The sequence below is a fragment of the Malania oleifera genome, chromosome 3 (genome assembly GCF_029873635.1).
Source record: "Malania oleifera isolate guangnan ecotype guangnan chromosome 3, ASM2987363v1, whole genome shotgun sequence".
Classification (NCBI taxonomy): Eukaryota; Viridiplantae; Streptophyta; class Magnoliopsida; order Santalales; family Ximeniaceae; genus Malania; species Malania oleifera.
Window position 1 is genome coordinate 36,559,906 of NC_080419.1, and position 22,186 is coordinate 36,582,091.

The following is a 22,186-nucleotide window of genomic DNA, read 5'->3' on the forward strand; positions in this document are numbered from 1 at the left end:
ACTGAATATTTGAGATATCTGCATAATTGAATAATTGAAATATCTGATTAACTGTAGTAGCTGAATGTTATGGTTCTATGGCTTGTATAACATAGTATTTTGAAAATACTGTAAAATACTAGTTTCTGTACGTTTACTATAAATCATTGTATTATGAAAATTATATAAACCCTGTACTGATCTAACTTTAAACTCACGCCACATAACTAAATATCAATATTATCAGGTTCTGAAAACTGTATATAGGGTCTGAATAATAATTTTCTAAAATCATATGTTTTGTACTGAATCATAACAAAATTGTCTAGCATAGCATATTTCCCTTACCTGCTTCTTATTAGAATCCCCTACTGTGACAGGTCCTGCACCCGCATGGTTCCCACTCAACACCCTGAAAACAATATTTACCAGAACAGAATATCACTATTTCTACGTCTACTACATTTCCTACAATTGCTGGAAAGCCTAATTTTGTATAAAAGACCTTACCCTGAATCTAGGATGAAATTTAACTCAACCCCACCGATGATCCGCTCTAGCAGACTTGGAGAGAACTTTCCCAAGAGCATTGTGGTGGCCTCAGATCATTGATCTGGTGAACGATAGAGCCGAAATCAAAGGGAGAAGAGGGAGGAACCGTAGAAGAGAGAGAGAGGAAAGGTTTTCGCTAAAATTTCTGTGTAAAAATCCGAATTTAGCACTATCTATACTGTGAGCTTCGTCGATGAGCTATGTCACCTCGTCGACGAGGTTAAGAAGGCAACTTGTCAATGAACTTCCCCCCCTTGTCAACGAAATTCAGAGTCACCCAGGTATCCTTTGGTATCTACTCATCGATGAAGCACACCCTCGTCGACGAGCCCAAAGTGCAACGTTGTCGACGAGCCCAAAGTGCAACGTCGTCAATGAAGTCTGCTACCTCCTTCTGTTTTGTTTCCATTTCCCTCTTTATTTATTATTTAAATACCATTAATCGTCACGTCATTACATTCTCCCCTCATAAAATTTTGTCCTCAAAATTTACTTATCCATATGATTCCTTATTCTTTAAAATAAACGGTCTACTTATTTTATTACCTACCCTCACTTATGGTGGAGGAATACCGTGGTTACATAGGTAGTTCTGGGAGATTACAACTATATAAAAGAAAAATTCCCCTAAAATCAAAATACTACCTATCCTATACTCTACATTACAATTACACTATACTAAACAAAATAAAATCATCACTACTTTAACTTACACATCACTACTATAACCCACTGAACAAATGAGGGTATTTCTGTGTGATCTCATTTTCAAGCTCCCAAGAAGCTTCTTCTATTGCATGATTCTTCCACAAGACTTTCACTACTGGTATCTTTTTACTGTGCAATTCCTGCTCTTTTCTATCTAAAATCTGCACTGGAACTTCCTCATATGCTAAAGCATCATTGAGTTCCAATTCTACATAGCTGATGATATGGGAAGGATCTATGACGTATTTCCTTAACATGGAAACATAAAATACGTCATTAATCTTGAATAAATATGGTGGTAAAGCTAGTCGATAGGCAACTGACCCAATCTTTTCGAGTATCTCAAATGGGCCAATAAACCTAGGGCTTAACTTACCATTTTTCCCAAACCTTATGATTCCCTTTAATGGTGCTATTTTCAGAAATATATGATCACCCACTTCAAATTCCAATTCCTGGCAACGAGTATCCGTGTAACTTTTTTGCCGAATCTATGCTGCACTGATTCTATCTCGAATAAGTTAGACTTTATCATACGCCTGTTATACTATTTCTGACCCCAAAACTCACCTTTCACTTAGCTTACTCTAGTATAAAGGAGAACGACATCTCTTACCATATAGCACTTCATAAGGAGCCACGCCTATGCTAGCCTGATAGTTGTTGTTGTAAACAAACTCTACCAACGACATATACTGGGTCCACCTACCCCCAAAATCCAATACACACGCTCGCAGCATATCCTAAAGTACCTGAATTGTTCTCTCTGTTTGACCGTCTGACTGAGGATGGAAAGCGATGCTGAATGCCAACTGAGTCCCCAAAGCCTCCTACAAGCTCTTCCGGGATCGTGACGTAAAGCGAGGATCACAGTCTGAGACTATGGATACCAGCACTCCATGGGGTTGAACAATCTCTTATATGTAGATCTTTGCTAGCCTGTTCATAAGGTAACTAATTTTAATGGATAGAAAATGAGTCGTCTTTGTCAGCCTATCAACAATCACCCAAATGACATTCTAACCATGCATTGCCGGCGGTAACCCAGTAACAAAATCCATGGATACGTGGTTCCATTTCCACTTAAGAATGAAAAGTGGCCGCAACTGCCTAGCCGGCCTCTGGTGCTCAGCCTTAACCTGCTAGCACGTCAAACACTACTATACAAATTCTGCAATCTCTCTCTTCATGCCACTCCACTAGAAATACTTTCGTAGATCCCTATACATTTTTGTACTACTAGGGTGAACAGTGTATAAAGACCTGTGAGCCTCCTCTAGAATTGTTCTCCTAATGCTATCATCTACAGGTATACACAATCTAGTGCGAAATCTCAAAGCCCCGTCATCTAAAATGCAGAATAATTCTCCCTGACCATCCTGTATTCTGGCCATTACTTCCGCTAATTCTGGATCATTCCTCTGAGCAGCTTAAATTCTTTCATATAGTGTAGGCTATACAACTTGACTGGAAATAAACGCATGAGGATCATCTTCCACTAACTCCACGCCGAGCCTTTCCAAGTTCATATGAATTGGGTGCTGAATTATTGTTGCTAACTACGTTGTATCCTTCGATTTATGGCTCAATGCATCAGCCACCACATTAGCTTTACCTGGGTGGTAACTGATGGTGCAATTGTAATCCTTGATGAGTTCTAACCATCTCCTCTAGCGCATATTCAACTCTTTCTGTGTAAAGAAGTACTTTAGGCTCTTGTGATTAGAAAATATCTTACACCTCTCACCATATAGATAATGCCTCCAAATCTTCAGTGCATGGACCATTACAGCCAATTCCAGATTGTGAGTAGGGTAGTTCTTTTTATATTCTTTCAACTGCTTGGAAGCATACACTACCACCCTACCATGCTGCATCAGTATACAATCAAGCCCTTTCAAAGATGCGTCACTATAAATTACATAACCATCACCTCCTGATGGGATCGTCAGTACTAGTGCAGTGACGAGCCGCTGCTTTAATTCCTGAAAACTCTGCTCGCATTCTTCCTCCCATACAAATCTGGCTTTTTTCCTATTCAAACGTGTGAGAGGCCCTGATAAAGCAAAAAATCTCTCTACAAATCGACGATAATAACCGGCCAGTCCCAAGAAACTTCTGACTTTCTGCACATTCTTCGGCCTGACCCAATTCACCACTGTATCAATCTTGTTGGGATCTACTGAAATACCATCTCCTGAAATCACATGACCCAAACACGCAACCTTCTCAAGCCAGAACTCACACTTGCTAAACTTGTCATAAAACTTTCTCTCTCTAAGTGTCTGCAGTAGTTGTCTCAAATGCATCTCATGATCCTCAAAACTCCTCGAGTAAACCAGTATATCATCAATAAAAACCACTACAAACTAATCTAGATACTGGTGAAAGACTTTATTCATCAAGTCCATGAACACAGTTAGGGCGTTCGTCAGACCAAAAGACATAACGAGGAATTAGTGGTGCCCATACCTAGTCCTGAAAGCTGTTTTTGCAACGTCCTTTGCTTTTACCATCACTTGATGATAACCTGATTTGAGGTCGATCTTGGAATACACCTATGTACCCTGGAGCTGATCAAACAGATCGTCTATATGGGTAGAGGATACTTGTTCTTAATAGTGACCTTGTTTATCTCCTTGTAATCAATACACATCCTCATAGACCCATCCTTTTTCTTGACGAACAACACTGGAGCTCCCCATGGCGATACACTGGGTTGTATAAATCCCTTATTTAGCAAGTCTTGCAACTGATCCTTTAATTCTCCCAATTCAACTGGAGCTATACGGTAAGGACTCTTAGAGATCGGCGCTGTTCTTGGAGGTAAATCTATAACGAAATCTACCTCGCGTTGAGGAGGCAACCCTGGTAGCTCTTTTGAAAAAATATTTGGAAATTCTCGTACCATTGAGGTACTATCAAACTTCAATTCATTTTCTGTCACCTCTTTTACAAAAGCCATAAACCCCTGACTTTCGTCCTGGAGCAATCTGCTTGCCTGCATAGCTGACACCAGTTGCGACAGAGCACGTACACGTGAACCAATGAATCTGAATTCCTATTAGCCAGAAGGTTTGAAAATCACTTCTTTCTAATGACAATCAATACTAGTATGATTTATTGCTAACCAGTCCATACCTAGTATTACATAAAACCCATACATATCCAACACGATCAGGTCAGCTGGTAGCACTTTTCTTTGAATTTCTATTGGATGGCCTCTGAGTACCCTTTGACACCTCATCACTGACCTTGATGGTGTAGCTGCTAATAATTCTATATCTAATGACTGAGTCTTACTTCCAGATAATTTGACATGAGATGTAGAGACAAAGGAATGAGTAGCACCTAAATCAAATAAAACAACAACTGGATATGATAAAACAGTAAAAGTACTTGTCACCACATCCGCAGTTGTCTTAGCATCACCCGACGTCAAAGCGTAAACCCTCGTCGGAGCTACATTCCTTTGCTGGCCTCCCTGGGCCACCTGATATCCTCCCTGAGCCGCCTGATATCCTCTCTGATAGGGCCTGGGAGCTGAAACCTGGTCTGGCGGTCCTGGGCATGCATGTGCCATGTGGCCGAGTCTCCCACAACGATAATAAACATCTCTTCCTGCCTGGCACTCCCCCAAATGTCGTCTCCTGCAGGTCTGACACATCGGTAAGGTTTACATGCCCTGATTCTCACGAGGTCATGTTGTCTGCCTCTGATCTCCCCTATCACGGCCACCTCTCCATGGGCCCCTGCTGGAGCCAGGTTAGAAACCCTGAGGCGTGGGCCTTTTTCTCTGACTCTGAACTGTTATACCTCTCTGTATGCCACTCTCAATAATCGCAGCTCTGTCTACAACCTCTACAAATATCTGAGCCCTAAAGCCAATCACCTGCTCAAACAATTTCTGCCTCAGACCCTTTTCAAACTTTATTACCTTCTTCTCTTCATCTGGTGCTAGATGTGGGGCAAATCATGACAACTCGATAAATCGAGCTGCATACTGAGATATCGTCATCTGCCCTTGTACTAGGTGCATAAACTCTGCTACGTTCGCTCTCCAAACTATAGTAAGAAAATATTGCTCGAAGAACAGCTCCTTGAATCGGTCCCACATCATTGGCACTAGAACTGGCCTCTGCTTCTTAATTAATCGCGCTAATCTCCACCAGCACTTCGCCTTTCTTGTTAGTTTAAACACTGCAAATACCACCTTTTGCTCATTCGTACATGGAAGCACAACCAGCGTCTCTTCAATGTCTTGAACCCAATTTTCAGCTATAACTGGGTCATCTCCTCCAGCAAAAGATGGGGGCTTCATCCGTGTAAACTGCTCGATCGTGCAGCTATGCCCCCCTGAGCTCCTGGCCATCTCAGCCATCACCTGTTGGGTGTCGCTGCGCAATACTGCATCAGTATCTCCACCTCCCATGCTGGAAGATCCTGACTTGTCCTCCCTAACATTCGTGCCACTACTTTCTGGATCCATCTTGAAAAACAAGGAACACACTTTAAAAACCTTGTCTCTTGTGCAAACCTATACTATTTCATTCATCTGAAATCTTATATTCACACTTAACTATCTCCCATGTTCTAAATTCAAAATCAGATCCTGTAACCCAAACACATGACCTGACAATAGTTTACTATGACTTTCCTGAAATCGTCACCCCAGGAAAAACACAGAGACCACCATGGAAATCCTGCACCCACACTACAGAACAAAACCTCAATCCTTTCCTATACTCTGGTATTACTTCCGCTGCATTCTAAAGTCTACAAAACCTAGCAATCTAGGTTCTGATACCAATCTATAATGACCTGCTTCCTACTGTTCTATTTTATATAAATACTGAAATTTACACAGTTCTGATACCATTTAATTCAAACGAAATTATCAACCTAAGCAACGAGAAGCTGAATTCATACGACTGAAACCATATATATATATATATATATATATACAATACAAGAATGCTAGAATATCCACTAAATATACATATACACTATTCTGAAAAGTACCCTCAACTGAAACTGGGGCTATACAAAATAATCTCCAAAAAATACTCACCCTACTGATAGGGTAGTATAGTAGCCACTCTACCTGCGAGCCTGATCCACTCGCCTATCTGGCTCACCTGAAAAATGTTAAAATAATGTGGTGAGTCGATGTTCAGTAAGACGAATTATGTTATTGCTAGTGTGTGGCAAGTGAGCTACATGCTTGAAAAATCTAACTTAGAAAATACCATAAATAACAAAGTTGAGTCAAACTTGTATACCTGTTGTGATATAAATCATACCTATGTTACTTAACACACTGATTTTCCTGAATATTTATTCATAATACTGCTAATATCTATAGGTATGACCATTTTCTGTAAATCTGATCATACATGTATATAATAATTGAAAAGATTCCTTGGATGAATAACTGAAAGTCATGATTTGACCCCTCATGATAGGGTTGTGCGGCCCAAAGGCGGGACCTAACTTGGCTGGCCGACTAGGGTAAGTCAACCGAACTTTGACAGCTAGATCGGCCCGCTCAACTCATATCTGATGAGGAGTCTGTCCACAACATAGGCACGATTGACTTCTGAATACCACATACTATTTGAGTAGTGGTTGCACTCTGAACTAAATATAGCTACGGTACCGTGCTTTACTGGCTGAATATGGTCCATCCGGGTCTGATACTATATATATATATATATATATATATATTTATATATATAACTGATATTTCTAAAATACTGCTTTTACCATGATTTGTAACAACTGAAATAACCATAACATTATATAAATTGATCTGAATAAACTGTAATAATTGAATATTTGAGATATCTGCATAATTGAATAACTGAAATATTTGATTAACTGTAGTAGCTGATTGTTATGGTTCTATGGCTTGTATAACATAGTATTTTGAAAATATTGTAAAATACTAGTTTCTGTATGTTTACTATAAATCATAGTATTATGAAAATTATATAAACCCTGTACTGATCTAATTTTAAACTCACGCCATATAACTAAATATCAATATTATCAGGTTCTGAAAACTGTATATAGGGTCTGAATAATAATTTTCTAAAATCATATGTTTTGTACTGAATCATAACAAAATTGTCTAGCATAGCATATTTCCCTTACCTGTTTCTTGCTAGAATCCCCTACTGTGACGGGTCCTACACCTGCATGGTTCCCCACTCAACACCTTGAAAACAACATTTACCAGAATAGAATATCACTATTTCTACATCTACTACATTTCCTACAACTACTGGAAAGCCTAATTTTGCATAAAAGGCCTTATCTTGAATCTGGGATGAAATTTAACTCAGCCCCACCGACGATCCGCTTCGGTAAACTTGGAGAGAACTTTCCCAGGAGTGTCGTAGTGGCCTGAGATCATCGATCCAGTGAACAATAGAGCCAAAATCGAAGGGAGAAGAGGGAGGAACAGTAGGAGAGAGAGAGAGAGAGGAAAGGTTTTCGCTGAAATTTCTATGTAAAAATCCAAGTTTAGCACTATTTATATTGTGGACTTCATTGACGAGCCACGTCACCTCGTTGACGAGGTCAAGAAGGCAATTCGTCAACGAACTTCCCCCCCTCGTCGACGAAATTTAGAGTTACTTAGGTATCCTCTTGGTATCTACTCATCGACGAAGCACACCCTCGTCGAAGAGCCCAAAGTGCAACGTCGTCAACGAAGTCTGCTGTCTCCTTCTATTCTGTTTCCATTTCCCTCTCTCTTTATTATTTAAATACCATTAATCTTCGGGTCACTACACCTAGTCTTTGTTTGACATGGAATGTTGAACGATAACATACCAGTAATAAGGCAAAGAAAATAAAAAGTAACGATCTTAGTCGCCTATACTTCATTTGCCTAGGAAAGTACTCTCTCAAGTATAACACGATGAATAATGCCTCTATCCACATGGAGGTGAGTTGTGAGGTTGGTAGAGCCTAACACTTTGAGGTTGTGAGAAAGTTAAATGAAAAATGCATCTCTTGCTTTAAGCGTACGAAAAAACGCATCTTCAAATCTCCCACAGGTTTGACCCCAAAAATTTCCAAATATAGACCCCTTGAGGAAAAGGAAAGAGGCAAAGATTAATTATAATAAAGAGCCAACAATCAATGAGTGCCTATTTTAGATAATATTATTAGTTAATTATGGGGCAATCTAATAGTATGCTCAATATAAGGGATCGGATCAATGAATTTCTTGTAACTCCAAAATTTGACTTGGAAAAAAAGGGAATATAAATATATAATGAACTCACCTTTGTAAAAGACCTTCAACCCAATATTTAAACTGATCGAGAGCTTAAACAACATGCCACAACACCTTTTTACACTTTTTATCTCTCTCTCTCTATCACGTGCGCTCTCTCTTCTAATATAAGTTGTTCACCCCACTCTCCCCCCCTTTCTTTGATTTCTCTGACTCCTTTCTCTCAACCTCCTTATTTCATTAGTTATGTACCCCTTTTGAAATAAGGTATCTATCCTAAAACCTTTGATGGGGGCTGACATAACGATCCTATCTCATCCTCTATGCCCACACTTGAAAAATTCCTTATTCTAACTATGTGAACTATTAACTACAGGCAATTACTATGGCAAATAAAATCTTATAGTGTTGTTGCTTTTTCTTTTTCCCTTTTTCACAAGAGCACATGTTATGTAGTAAACATAATCCCCAAGGATTATTTTGCATATTTTTTCTTTACGTGGCATGTGCTATGGGGTGAATAAAATTTCTTAAGATTGCCTTTTCTTGTCTTTTTAGTTCTCAATGCATTCTTAAACACTATCCCCTAAGATTACCTTTGCCTACTTTCTTTTCGCAAGGTATATGTTTTTGGGTAAATACAATCTTCTATGTTTGGCTTTAGTTATCTTTTATTTTCATAAGATATCTATGTTAAGGTAGATACACTTTCTCAAGATTCCTTTTATTTTTCTCTCATGTGACAAAGACTTCCACTTTGGAGTAGATACACTTCCTCACATTTCATTTCATATGTTTCAAGTTTGGTTTTCTTTTGTCAATATGCGTTTTATTATCTAGTCACAAGTCCTCACCAAAATAATGTCTGTCTTTGTTTGATGCTTCACACAAAGACATTAGCCAAAGAGGACTAACTATCAATAATCCTATTTGTCAAGAAAAATAAATACCTTTTTCATTTCCCCTTCATTTCTTTCCCTTTTCCCATTTTCCTCAAAATCTAACATTTCTTTTCACTTTTATATTTCAAACAAGATGGTAAAAAATGGTGATTCTTTAGGGAATTCTTTTGCCTTAAAGGCTTAAATTCTCAATTTTCATTTAAATTTTAAATTAAAAAGTTTTAAATTAATTTAAAATTTAATTTTAAATGTCCCAATCATTTTAATTAAGAATTCCAAAGTAATGTTGGAGCATGGAATTCAAGATGTAGATTTGGATTTATATAGATCTGCAAGAAAATCAATATATTTTTGTATTACGTTTTACTTAAATCCAGAAAAATCCATAATCAAGGCCCAAATTCCATGCTCCAAAACACAAGGTAAACATATTCATATCTATTGCTTTCTCTCAAAGAAATTGCCAAAGATCCTTAAAAAAATAATTTTCTTGTCATAATAATTTAACTTTGCATGTCGTTCAAATATCATCGACTCCATAGGGACTACCATTCCTCTCCTTAGAGTAATTGAACCACCCTGCTTCACCCAATGAGAGCCAAGAGGTGAACAACTTGAGCTCATAGTTAGGTTTAGAGAATAAGGAATAGTTGTGATAATAGCATGTTTGTAATGTTTGAGAGGCATAGCATTAAAAGAAAAAATTGCTTGCTATACTAGAAGGGACCTTAATAATAGTGTAGAAAGAAAATTTAATCATCATTAACTATGTAAACAGTTCAACAATAAAGTTGAAGGTAGAGCAAGGATACTTGTGGACACATCCAAATAGTTCACATCCAAAACCATTAAAAAAATAAAAGGCGCTTAAAGCTATAAAATAATATATTTTGGTCAAATAACTCAAAAGGGGAAGAAAATTTGGGAGATGATCAAAATATGGCCAAACTACGGGCTTGTCATATACTTAACTTATGTGCCCCTTTTGGTTGGGCGAAAGTAATTTTCCTTACGAAGTTAGTCCAAATGCAGAAGAAGCACCATTCAAAATGTAGTTTTAATGCCTTTAAAATGACATGTCATGAGCTCCTAAACTCAAATAGGTGGATCAAATACAAGACTATAATGTGATATGATCAAAATATTATTTTTAATGTAACAAACTTGTTCCATAAAGGTGGTCTTTCAACCAGTTCTCAACAGAACTTTTGAATCTCAAAACTATCCCCGAAAGGGTGCAATCTAGGTTGCTAGTTTGAATAAAATAGGCTATAACTTTATTTTGAAAGGTCCAAATAGTTCACATCCAAAACTAAACCATAAAAAAGTAGACACCTAAAGTCGTAAAATAATATATTTTTTAGGTCAAATAACTCGAAGGGGTGGAAAAATTGGGAGATGATCAATCTAGGGGGTTCAACCTGTGCACACCATTTGGTTGGACAAAAGTAATTTTCCTTACAAAATTAGTTGAAATGCACAAAAAGCACCTTTCAAAATGCAGTTTTAATGCCTTTAAGATGATATATGGGTTCCTAAACTCAAACAGATGAATCTAATGTAAGACTATGATGTGATATGATCAAAATATTGTTTTCTATGTAACAAACTTGTTCCATAAAGACAGTTTTTCAATCACTTCTCTTCATGTTCAAGAGATCCTCATCTTATGAGTGTTTACATTAAATGAAAAAAGTGATAATATTTGAAGTCAAAAGTTAAGGAGAAGAGTGTGGGAGAGGATCTAACAATACTGCGTAGAGAATTACTTTCTTATTGTGAAAAATAATATTGGAAAGAATGAAAAGGTAAGAACTTCAAGTATGAAAAAATTCTCCTTATCCCACTCAATTTTATTCTTACTTTCTTTTTATTTCCTTTCACTTTTCTCTTATTCTTGCATGGTCAAATGATGCTTTTCTCATGAAAAATGAGATTGAAAAGAGTGGAAGAGTGAGAATTTCATGTCCTTCCCTCCCACACAATCTTCCTCACACTTCTCTCTTTATTTTGTTCATCACTTTCTCACTCCTTTTCTCTTGCTATTTAGTAGAATGAAATATTCATGAAATAAAATTCGCTCAATGAAAATTCCGCAAACATTGATTTAAGAAAAAAAATCATAAAATGTCATGATCTATATAAACACTAATTATCTAATTTTCTAAAAAATAGAGAAAATATAATAAATCATAGAAATTATTACTTTTTTGCTCCCTAAAAAGTTTGGCAATTTATATGTTACTCCAAACTTTTGATAATTTGAGTCTTTCAAATCAAAATTTAGTCATCTCCTCTCTTTCCCCACAAAATTTCAAAATATCTCTAAAAGTGCTAAAAATTTATTTTTGATTGTAAAAATTGTTGAATTTCTATTTTAAAAATTAAAAAATTTTTCCACCTAAGAGAAAATATTTTTCCTTACAAAATCTAGAATTTGTATTTAGATATATTAGTAAGTGACATGTGGTACCCTGAGAATGGTTGATAGGTTTTTACACTCCATGTGACTCTTTGCTTTAATTTTTTTTTTTTTATACTCAAAACATGAATTTTGGATGACTTTATCCCTCAACTTTTGAATTGCTCTTATTGTTAAAATTTTATTTAGGCAAAATGGGGTGTCGATAGAATCTATCAAAAAGACTAGGAGATTTCTCTACTATTAAACACTGCGCAACTGAATAACATAAATCTTGAGGATCACTGTTCATGAGGCTAACTCACAAATAACAAATATTTAAGTACTATTCATGGAGCAGGCATCATGACTTTCCACATCCATGCCTTTTTGCGGAAGATGGAATTAGAATATTTATTAAAATTAGGCAAACTAACCATACCTACAAAAAACATAAACCATTGGTACATGGCAACCCCATACTATATTTCTCAATTAAAACCTTTTACAATGTGTCGCAACATTCTGAAAAAATGTCTAGAATGGCGAGAGGTAAATAATATTAAAGGTTCAATGAGGTTGCCACAACAACCTGTTATTTTTCGAGGCACAATTAGTTTGCCCAATTACTACTTGTTTATTGGTGTTTAGATTAATTGTAGGTCAAAGAACCAGTAGTCTCGATTTGCATTTACTAGAGTTCAGATTGGGAGTTCAGTTATGTGAGAAAAAAAAATAACAACCCCTACACACCCGTTCTACAAATGACACCTAATTAACTATGAATTACCTTTAAATCAAATCTAGTGGTCTTTAATTAACTCTTTAAAAAGCAAATAAATATTATTACTTCGAAAAAATATATGAATTAAAGTGTGATTTAAGCATGTCTAATAAGACTTCAAATGGAGGGAATCTTATTAGATAAACTTCCCTTGAAATTAATATAGGTAAGGTTTGAAACAATTTATTTATCCTTTGTTTAATCATTAGGACACACACACCAAAAAAGAATATATATATATATATATATATATATATATATATAGATAATAATCAAACAAAATCATTCAATATTAGCAAAAATAGTCTTTGAAACATTCTCAAGTTTTCCAAAAATTTTCTAAAAAATTTTTCAACATTTTTCTGCAATTCTCTAGAATTCTTTTTAAAGACTTCTTCTCCATTTTATTTATTTTTGGTACTTTTTAAAATTTTCATTTTTTTTGTTATCTGAGTCAAAATGACACATTTTTAATTTATTTTTTGATTTTTGAAACATTTTTTCTGATTTTTTTTTTTTAAAATTTTGGTACAAATTATTCCCAATTTTAAAATTTTAAAAATAAAATTTTAAAATTAAATAAAATGAACCATACCATTAAGCACAGGTCAAACTGGTTCAGCTGATTTGAACCGGGTCAATAGGTTAACTTAGGTTAACTAGAGTCGAACCAGGTTGATTCGGTTAGGGAAGGGCTGCCACGTGTCAACCAATGGTGGCAACACGTGATGCTAATATATATATTTTCAATAAACTAATGCAAGCTATGACAATCGTTGGACATTTGATGAGGATCGCTGATGTGGAAACAATCTAACCGTCTAGAGAAAACACATTGAATGGCCAAGATCGTGCAAAGTCGCTTCCAAAACGCACGGTCCTGGTATGCCACGTGTCACCGTCCATACAGTGACACATGTCCTGTTTCTCTCTCTCTCTCTCTCTCTCTCTCTCTCTCATCTTTTTTTGCCACTAACTTTCTCTCTCTCTCTTTCTCTAGCACAATCGTCTCTCTTCACTGCTCATTCTCTCTTTTTTCTCGTCTCCACTGCTCACCCTCTCTTTCTCTTGAACAACCTTCTCTTTCTCTCCCCCCCTTTTCATATCCCCCCTCTCTCTCTCATTGTGCAAGTTTGGACAAAGCCCACCATGGTAGAGAGCTTCAAGCTCTTTACCCTATTTTTCAAATCTAAACACAGATCAATCGAAGGTAAAGGCCCGATCCCTTTCTCTTTGGTTTTTTTTTTTCCCTTGAGAAACAAATAAGGGAAATTGAGGCTTAATTTTTATTTGAACTAAAATTAGACTGAAGTTGGACTAAAGTAAAGTTAAGGTTAAGTTTAACCTAAGTTAAGTGGTAGGTTAGGTTTAAGTTGGTTGGGCTAGGGTTTAATTTGGGGAATGTTGGGCTTATTGAGCTAACTATACTGGACTCAGATTAGGTTAAATTTAATTGGGCTGGGCCAACAGTTAAGTTCAAATTTAAAATGGGCTAGTCTATTCTAGGTTATACTTAGGTTTAGGATGGTAAAACCTAATTGTGTTGAGCCTAATAAATTTTATTGGGTTAGGTATGAGACTTCAGGCTTTAAATTGATTTGGGTTCAATAAGGCCTTGGGTCTTAGGTTTAGATGAATTTGGGTTAGGGACAAAATCAAATAGATTTTGGCGGTCAAAGGATCAATGGACCCAAATCAAAGTTTGATGTGAGTCATGGGTTCAATATGAATCCAAGCTGGTATTTGGGTCACTTGTGTTGGACTCAGGCCTCGAATCTGGTGTAGGGGTAATTAGGTATGGATGTTCGGATCTGGGATTTCGACTCAAGTATTCCAAATTCGAGTTAAATACTAAATCATGTTTGATATATTTGGAAAAAAAATATTTTTTATTATTTTTGAATTTAAAAACTAATTATAAATCTTGAGTTCAAAATTCAGCACTTTCCAAAAATTAAAATTAAATTAATACAAATTTTATAAGTACCTATCTTTTTCCCTTCGCAATTTCCTCTTCCTTTTGCCCGAGCCTCCTAAATTCCTATCAATTTTTGACCGCTTCTGCAATTCAGACCTCTTGGTCTCCTATCTTTCTTCACCTTCTCAATTTCAAACCCTCAAACTTCCAACCTTTTCTTCTCACAATTCTTTCTCAATTTTTCAATAAGCAAATCCTCTCTTTTTCAATCTATTTTGCTATCCCCTACCATTCTAAAGCTCACTATTTATGGATATGGGCTTGGAAGATCAATTTAATCAATTTTAATTTGATTAATCAAAATTTAATTTAACAATCAAATTTAAATTGAAATACTCAATCTTGCATAAGCACCACATACCCACAAATTTTCTCCAGTTTTTCCACCATAAATCAAAGAATAAAGCATGTACAACTATAACTAGTTAGTTAAATACAGGACATAGAACCCTATTCAATCCATGCCTAGGGGTGGCAAAACAGGTCATAACCCGTTGGGTCACCCAGACCCGTTCATTTTAAACGGGTTTGGGTTTAAGAAAGTCAACCCATTTAATAAATGGGCTGGTCACGGGTTGACCCGTTTATAAATTGGTCAATCGGGTTTGGACCGGGTCACCCAACGGGTGACCCGTTTATTTGGCTCCTATTCCTATATATATATATTACACATTAACCTTAAACCCTAAATTTCCTTGTGGCCGCGGCTGCCTCCTGCTGGGTTTCACTACCCTCGTCCCTTCTGCTTCGTCGCGTGGGAGATGGGTGGCCATCTTCATCAATCATCATCCGATTGCAGACTTGCACAGTTACAATATCCTTCCTTCTCTCACAAAATCCCAATCCCGACTCCACGACTTCGCCTCTCTCTCGCAAATAGTCTCCTCTCCTACAGCATATCCTCTCGCCTCTCAAGCCCTCGACTCTCGCAATCGCAACGTCACAGCCTCGCAGGTGATAGGTCAGTTCGAACTTTGACTCCGCAGTTCTCCACCCATGTCTGGTCTGATCTGCCAGAACAGATCTGGTCATTCTCGAGACTCGCTGTCATCTCCATCCCAATTTTCGTCTCTGTGTGGCAGATCTGGTCATTCTCAAGACTCGCTGTCATCTCCATCCCAATTTTCGTCTCCGTATTTGTCTCCGTATCCAACTGGCTCGTGGTCATTCAAGCTTTACTTGCTTAGTTTACTGATTTTGTTTGAATCTGATAAGTGAGGAAGCCGAGAGAGAGAGAGAGAGAGAGAGAGAGAGAGAGAGAGAGAGAAACTCTGAGAGAGTGAGTGAGGAAGCTTGATACCCCTTCAGCCGTGAGAGTGAGATGTGCTGAAATTTGGGACTTTAATTTTTTAAATAAATAAGAGAGAGATGTGCTAGATTTTAAAATTTTAAAATAATATATATATATATATATATTTTTTTAAAATGGGTAACCTGCAATCCACCCGTTTACTAAACCAGTGGGTTAGGATTTATATGATTGGCACCCGTTTAACCTTGACCCGTTAAAGACCCGATCCGTTTACGACTCGGCCCGCCGGTGACCCGCCCAGACCCGGCCTGCCTGCCCATTTTGCCACCTCTATCCATGCCTTCATAATTCAGCTTGGGGGAAGGTAGGGGATTGTAACAGGCCAATGTATGCACCAATATTAACTAACAGCCATGATACTCCATATGGTCCTTCCTACATTTGATCAGAGCACAATAGGCAGCTACCTCAGCAATTACCGAGGCAAAACAAAGCCACACGCCTTGTTTGGTTGTTTCAACAGCACTGTAGGCGTAGGGTTCTAAATTTGAGCAGCAACTGTTTTTTCAAAAAGCAACCACAAAATTCTTTACACTATGGTACACAGCACAAGTTAATACAAACTAATAGTAAATAAATGGAGCTACTTTTATTTCACTTTCACTGTCAATGGTTCTACTACATACAAAATATCGACTGTTCTTTATACAAGGCCCACAGGCCCATAATATTCTTACAAAAATTGATTCAAAGCACTCCAAGGCCAATAAGTTATTTTTTCATTTGTAGTGGGACTGTAACACACTGCATATGGCATCCTACTCCAAAGGTGATTTTGGTAACTAGTTGGCAAAATAACCAAGCCAACCTAATGCATAAGAATTCTCAACCTAAGGAATAACATGAAATTTGTGTTAACAAGGGCTAAAGGAAACAAAGATATCATAAGCAAGAGCAACAATAAAAAAAATTTGCAATACTAAAATTAGCTAAAAGATTATAGATTAAATTCTTGAAAAATATTCATCTCCAGACACCTTTTGGAAGTCCCAATATTTAATGGAGATTACTTGCACAGCTAACAAGTATAACTAAACTTCAATTAAAAAAAATCAGCATTTTACCGACAATGCAACAACAATAGGCAAAAAATTGCAATACTATTACAAGTGAGATGCAAAACAAACTACAAAAAGGAGCAGGATAATCAACTGATGTTAGAGAGAACTTAGAATTTTGTTGTGGGGGGGGAGAGGGGGAATAGCTTGGGCGTAAAGGTATTGATGTCAGGCAATTAATCCTTCCTAGATCAGTTCCAGGACTTCTTGAAAACGGATATAGGTAAACTGTAATTTACCATTCAAATTGTTTAAGATGACCGGCAACTTTACAAGGATTTTTTAGACTCTCAAATCCCAAAAACTCTTAAACAACCGAAAAATTCTAAAAAAGTAAAATTAAGCTGTAAATTATGAAATATAATTTACCGTAAAAATATCATGAAAATATGATAACATCTAGGAAATATAAATAAATTGCAATTAGCAAAAACCTACTGATAAGACATTTAAATAGCCAAATTTTTTGGGCTTGCAACAGAACCAAGTCTGGTAAACAAAACAAACCATGCATCAGGGCTAATTTTGGGGCTTTCTGTGCACATGTTCTGGGTTGCAACTCGGGGATAAAAAGTTTCATTCAGAGGTGGGGCTAAAATACAAATTTTAGAGAAGGTTTCTTGGGATCGATCCAAGAATGTTGTGGTAGCTTGTTCTACATCATAGGGTCTCATCTAACAAGTTCAAACTAATCTTAAACTTTAAGCAAATCAGTTCTTTAAATTAGTAGCAAAAGGCCTTTTCACTCAAAAAGATGTAGAGTTCAATCCTCACTGCCCCTATTCTGCTAATTAAAATTAGAATTTTTGACACAAGGTAAGGTGGCTTTATCCACTCTTAGAGTCCAATAGGCTATCACCTGTGGGTGCGTGTTAGAAAGAGTTTAAAATACAAGTTAAAACTAAGCATGAACTTTTAGGTGAATCGGTTGACACACTAGAGAGTAGAGACGTCTTGTGTGTCACTTTAAAAAATATTGGGGTGTTAAAAAAAGAGAGGAGTGGCTTGACACACTAAAACCAAAAATACTGTACAACAGCTGCATTTTCATGTTTCATCCCCTATGATTCGGTAACTTCACAATGTTAAGAAGCACAGAAACAGGGGAGAAATGTTTAATATGAGTCCATTAGCATTCAAAGCCAAACATGGCCAATTCAAGGCTATTAACTTTGCCAAGATGGACTTGAGATAACTTAAAGACAATGGCATAAGATAAGTAAGGTCTGTAAAATAATCGTTATCATGGGAAATATAACTTAAAGAAAATCACTCCCACTCAAAACTTATAAATACCATCAAAATGATCAAAGAATGTAAACATTAGAGCAGCTTTGACAAGAAAATGTAACAGAAGTTGTATATTGATATAATAATTTAGAAAATATACTCATGCAAAAGCTTGTGTTATTTCATTCAAGGAATAGAACAGATTTTGAAACAGTTGTTTCATGTCAATTCCATGGACCATATATATAAGAGTTTTTGGCTTTTCCAAATATGGAACAAGGATAGAAAAATAAGAGTTGGATATCATCAGGGGAGTAGGACATTCAAATATATGGATATCAAACAAAGGCTAATTCATGTTTCATCTCCACTGGCACTGATCTGGAACTCCACTAGGTATACAAAGTGCAGAGCAGTGAAGTGAGACATTTATTGTGAGTTCATTAACATTCAAAATGATACACTGCCATAAAGGCTGTTTGGCTTTGCCAAGATGGACAGTAAACCTATTAATCTAGTGCTTGTTTGCAATTGGTTTCAAAGCTCATTTATGATAGACAATTTTTAGCACCAAAAATAAAGGGAAAAGGAAAATGCAGAAAACATCATTTTTCAGGTTGCATTAGCTTGCTAGTGTATTCCACTCTAGAGAGTTCAGAAAGCTACTTATTGTATTTTCCAGAATATGGAAAAATTATTACAACTGTGTTTAAATACAAAATGCTGAATGTGTTGTGTCATTTTAAATACCCCCCCCCCCTTCATGTTTTATAATTTTAAACAAAAAATATTATTCAAATACAATAGAAAGCAAGCTCTTCATCTTCTTCAATATTTTTCATTGCATTTAAAACCTCTTACTATTGAAGTGTTGACCCAATTTTAGGTTTGTTACAGTCAAGGTGGTAAGAGGGCAATTGACTTATCTATACACACAGATAAAAGTTAAAAGCTTTTATTCATGTTTCATCTCCACTGATCTGGTACTTCACTAGTTTTACAAAGTGCAGAACAGACATTTATTACGAGTCCATTAGCATTCAAAGCTAAACACTGCCATAAAGACTGTTTGGCTCTGCCAACTGTGAACTTTTAATTTAGAGCTTGTTTGCAGTTGCTTTCAAAGCTCATTTTTGAAAAATTATTTTCATTACCAAAAACTAAATAAGGGAAAAAGAAAATGCAGAGAACATTGTCATTTTTTGGGTTGCTTTAGCCTGTTAATGGATTCCAATCCAGAGAGTTCAGGATACCACTTGCTGTATTTTCAAAAAAAATAACATTATTAAAACAATGTTTAAAAAGACCAAGCCGAATGTGTTGTGTCATTTTAATTTTTCCCCTCTCATATTTTAAACCAAAAACGCCATTCAAATGGAATACCAAGGAGGCTCTTCATCTTTCTTTATTTTTCCTATTACATTTAAAACCACTCGTTATTGAAATGTTAATCCAATGTTTTAAGTCATTTAAAATCATGGGTATAGGAGTAGGGCACTTGACTTATATTTTTAAATAGATAATAAGCAAAGGCCTTAATTAATGTTTCATCTCCACTGATCTGCAACTCCACTAGGTATAAAGAGTGCAGAACAGTTAGGAGAGACATTTATTGCTAGGCCATTAGCATTCAAAGCCAAACATTGCCATTAAGACAGTTTGGCTTTGCCAAGATGGACTGTAAACTAGTTAATCTAGGGCCTGTTGAAGCTTTAATTCATGTTTCATCTCCACTGATCGGCAGCTCCACTGGTATAAAAAGAGCAGAACAGCTAAGAAAGACATTTATTTTGAGTCCATTAGCATTCAAAGCTAAACAGTGTCATAAAGACTGTTTTGCTTTGCCAAGATGGCTGCAAATTTGTTAATCTAGGGCCTTGTTTGCAATGGCTTTCAAAGCTCATTTTTGGGAAATACTTTTTTATCACAAAAACAGGGGAAAAAGAAAATGCAGAAAACATAATCTATTTTCTGGTTGCTTTCGCTTGTTAATGGATTCCAATCTAAAAAATTCAGAAAACTACTAATTGTACTTCCCAAAAAATGCAAACATTCTTCAAAGGTAAATGAATAGCTTCCTGGAAAAAAATATCCCAGGAAGTATATCTCCAACACACGAGTGTGGGACCTAAGTGAGTGTGAAGCTCACCCTTGTGTGCTAGCCAGATACCTCCAATACTGTTCCAGGATACCAAAGCTTACCCTTCTTAAAAACAGTGTCTAGATACACCTGGCCAAATGTGTTGGGTCATTTTAATTTTTCTGCTCCCGGTTTTCAAGCATAAAGCATTATTCAAGTTCAATACCAAACAGACTCTTTATCTTCTTCTATTTTTTATTTTACACTTAAAACCTATCGTTATTGAAATGTCAACCGAATATTTAAAACACACATTGCACAAGGTTATCAATCCCTTCCACTAATGATCTGCGACTCCACAGAATTTACAAAATAAAGCACAGCTATGAATTAAGATAGAAGTTCAATGTCCGCCAAGTACCATCCAAAATTATTTGCAGGCTTACCCCCAGAGTCTTTATACCCAAAATCAAAGTATGAATCAGGAGGCGCAAACAGAACACCAGCCGATCTGCAACCACGAATAAAGAAGTGAATTTTAAGTTCCAAACACAGGTGAAAAACTCGATCTTGGAACAGAGATACAAAACCATAGACAAAAAGCAATTAAACTAATCTTCAAGCTTATTTGAGGTTTCGTCGTAAATCTCTCAGCTAAATTCAAAATATCTCTCGTATGAAATATTTTAAATCTTCCATTTTCCTTCCTCTTCACCACGAATACACCACCATACACAGAACTCAAAAGCATAACCAATAGAATCAAAAAATCAAACACTTGATGATAAAATAACAAATTCCGCATGCATTCACGCAGATCTCGATAGAAATGAGTACCTATAGAGCCACTAGGCCACGGAACTCAACTTTCATGCACCTTGAAGGCGTTCATCGAAAGGACGGATCAATTCCTTTCGCACAATTTCTCAAATACGAAACAGAAAGCAGAGAACACTCATCTTCCGACGACTTTCGCGGGGGTTTGAATGTAACAATCGATCATCTGCTGCCCAGTAGCCCCCTCGCCGCCGGCTGAGCCCTGAAGATTAGACAGTGCTCATAGTGGCAGCAGGGGAAGACGACAATAGGCGTTTGCGGACGAGGGCAGAGAGGGAAGACGTGCGGCCGTAGACTGCTAGTGAAGGTGACGGTGGTGATGACCCTAGCTTTGGCGATTGCCATTTGCGCGGAAGAGACGACAAGTGTTTTAGTGAATGGGCGTGGGCGACTGACTAGGGTTTTGGGGATGAGGTCTCTATATATTACGTTTTGCTGTGCTTCGCGGATCTTGTGGATATCATGGCTCTCGAGTTTTTAACCAAAATATTAAAAAATAAATAAAAAACAAAAAACACAATAATGAATGAAATGAAAAAAAAATTATAAAATTATATCACACCTACTTTTCAAAAGTTGTGATATTTTTTTTTTTTTTTTATATTTTTATAAGATGTGTTAGCCGAATAAAAAAAGGGGGGCTAGGGGAGTCTGCGGGGGGGAAGAGAGAGGGGAGAGAGGGGAGGGGGGCACATACGCGTTAGTGGGAAACCAAGAGAGAGGGGAAGGGGAAGAGAGAGGGGATGGGGGGATGTATGCATGCAGGAAAACAAAAAAGGGTGAGGGGATGGGTATTAATGGCTGTTAGGAGAGGGGAGAGAGAGGGGAGGGGGCGGTTCTGCATGGCACGACCATGCGTACGTAAAGGAGTGTAAATTTCCTTTTTTTTTTAAAAAAAAGGGTGACCAAATTGACTTTTGTAAAGTCGGTTTGGTAAAATTTTTAAATTTTTTTTTTAAAATTTGATAAATTTTTTTATCTATATATATATATATATTCATATCATCCTCCAACTATCAGCCAATTGATAAATATTTATTTTATCTGCACACTCCCCACTATATTTAACACATAGAGATGAAATTTGATCCACTTGATTCATCTATATTGACTTGG

At 36.7% G+C, this 22,186-nt stretch overlaps 1 long non-coding RNA gene across 1 annotated transcript; it reads right to left on the reverse strand.

Annotated features, from left to right (window-relative positions):
* Positions 1-16,432: 16,432 nt before the first annotated feature.
* On the reverse strand, positions 16,433-21,800 carry LOC131152149 (uncharacterized). The gene is made up of 3 exons (XR_009135855.1): positions 21,071-21,800; positions 20,680-20,744; positions 16,433-16,695 (listed from the first exon to the last, which is right to left on the reverse strand). It is a non-coding gene; the product is annotated as an uncharacterized LOC131152149 (long non-coding RNA).
* Between the last annotated feature and the right edge of the window lie 386 nt (positions 21,801-22,186).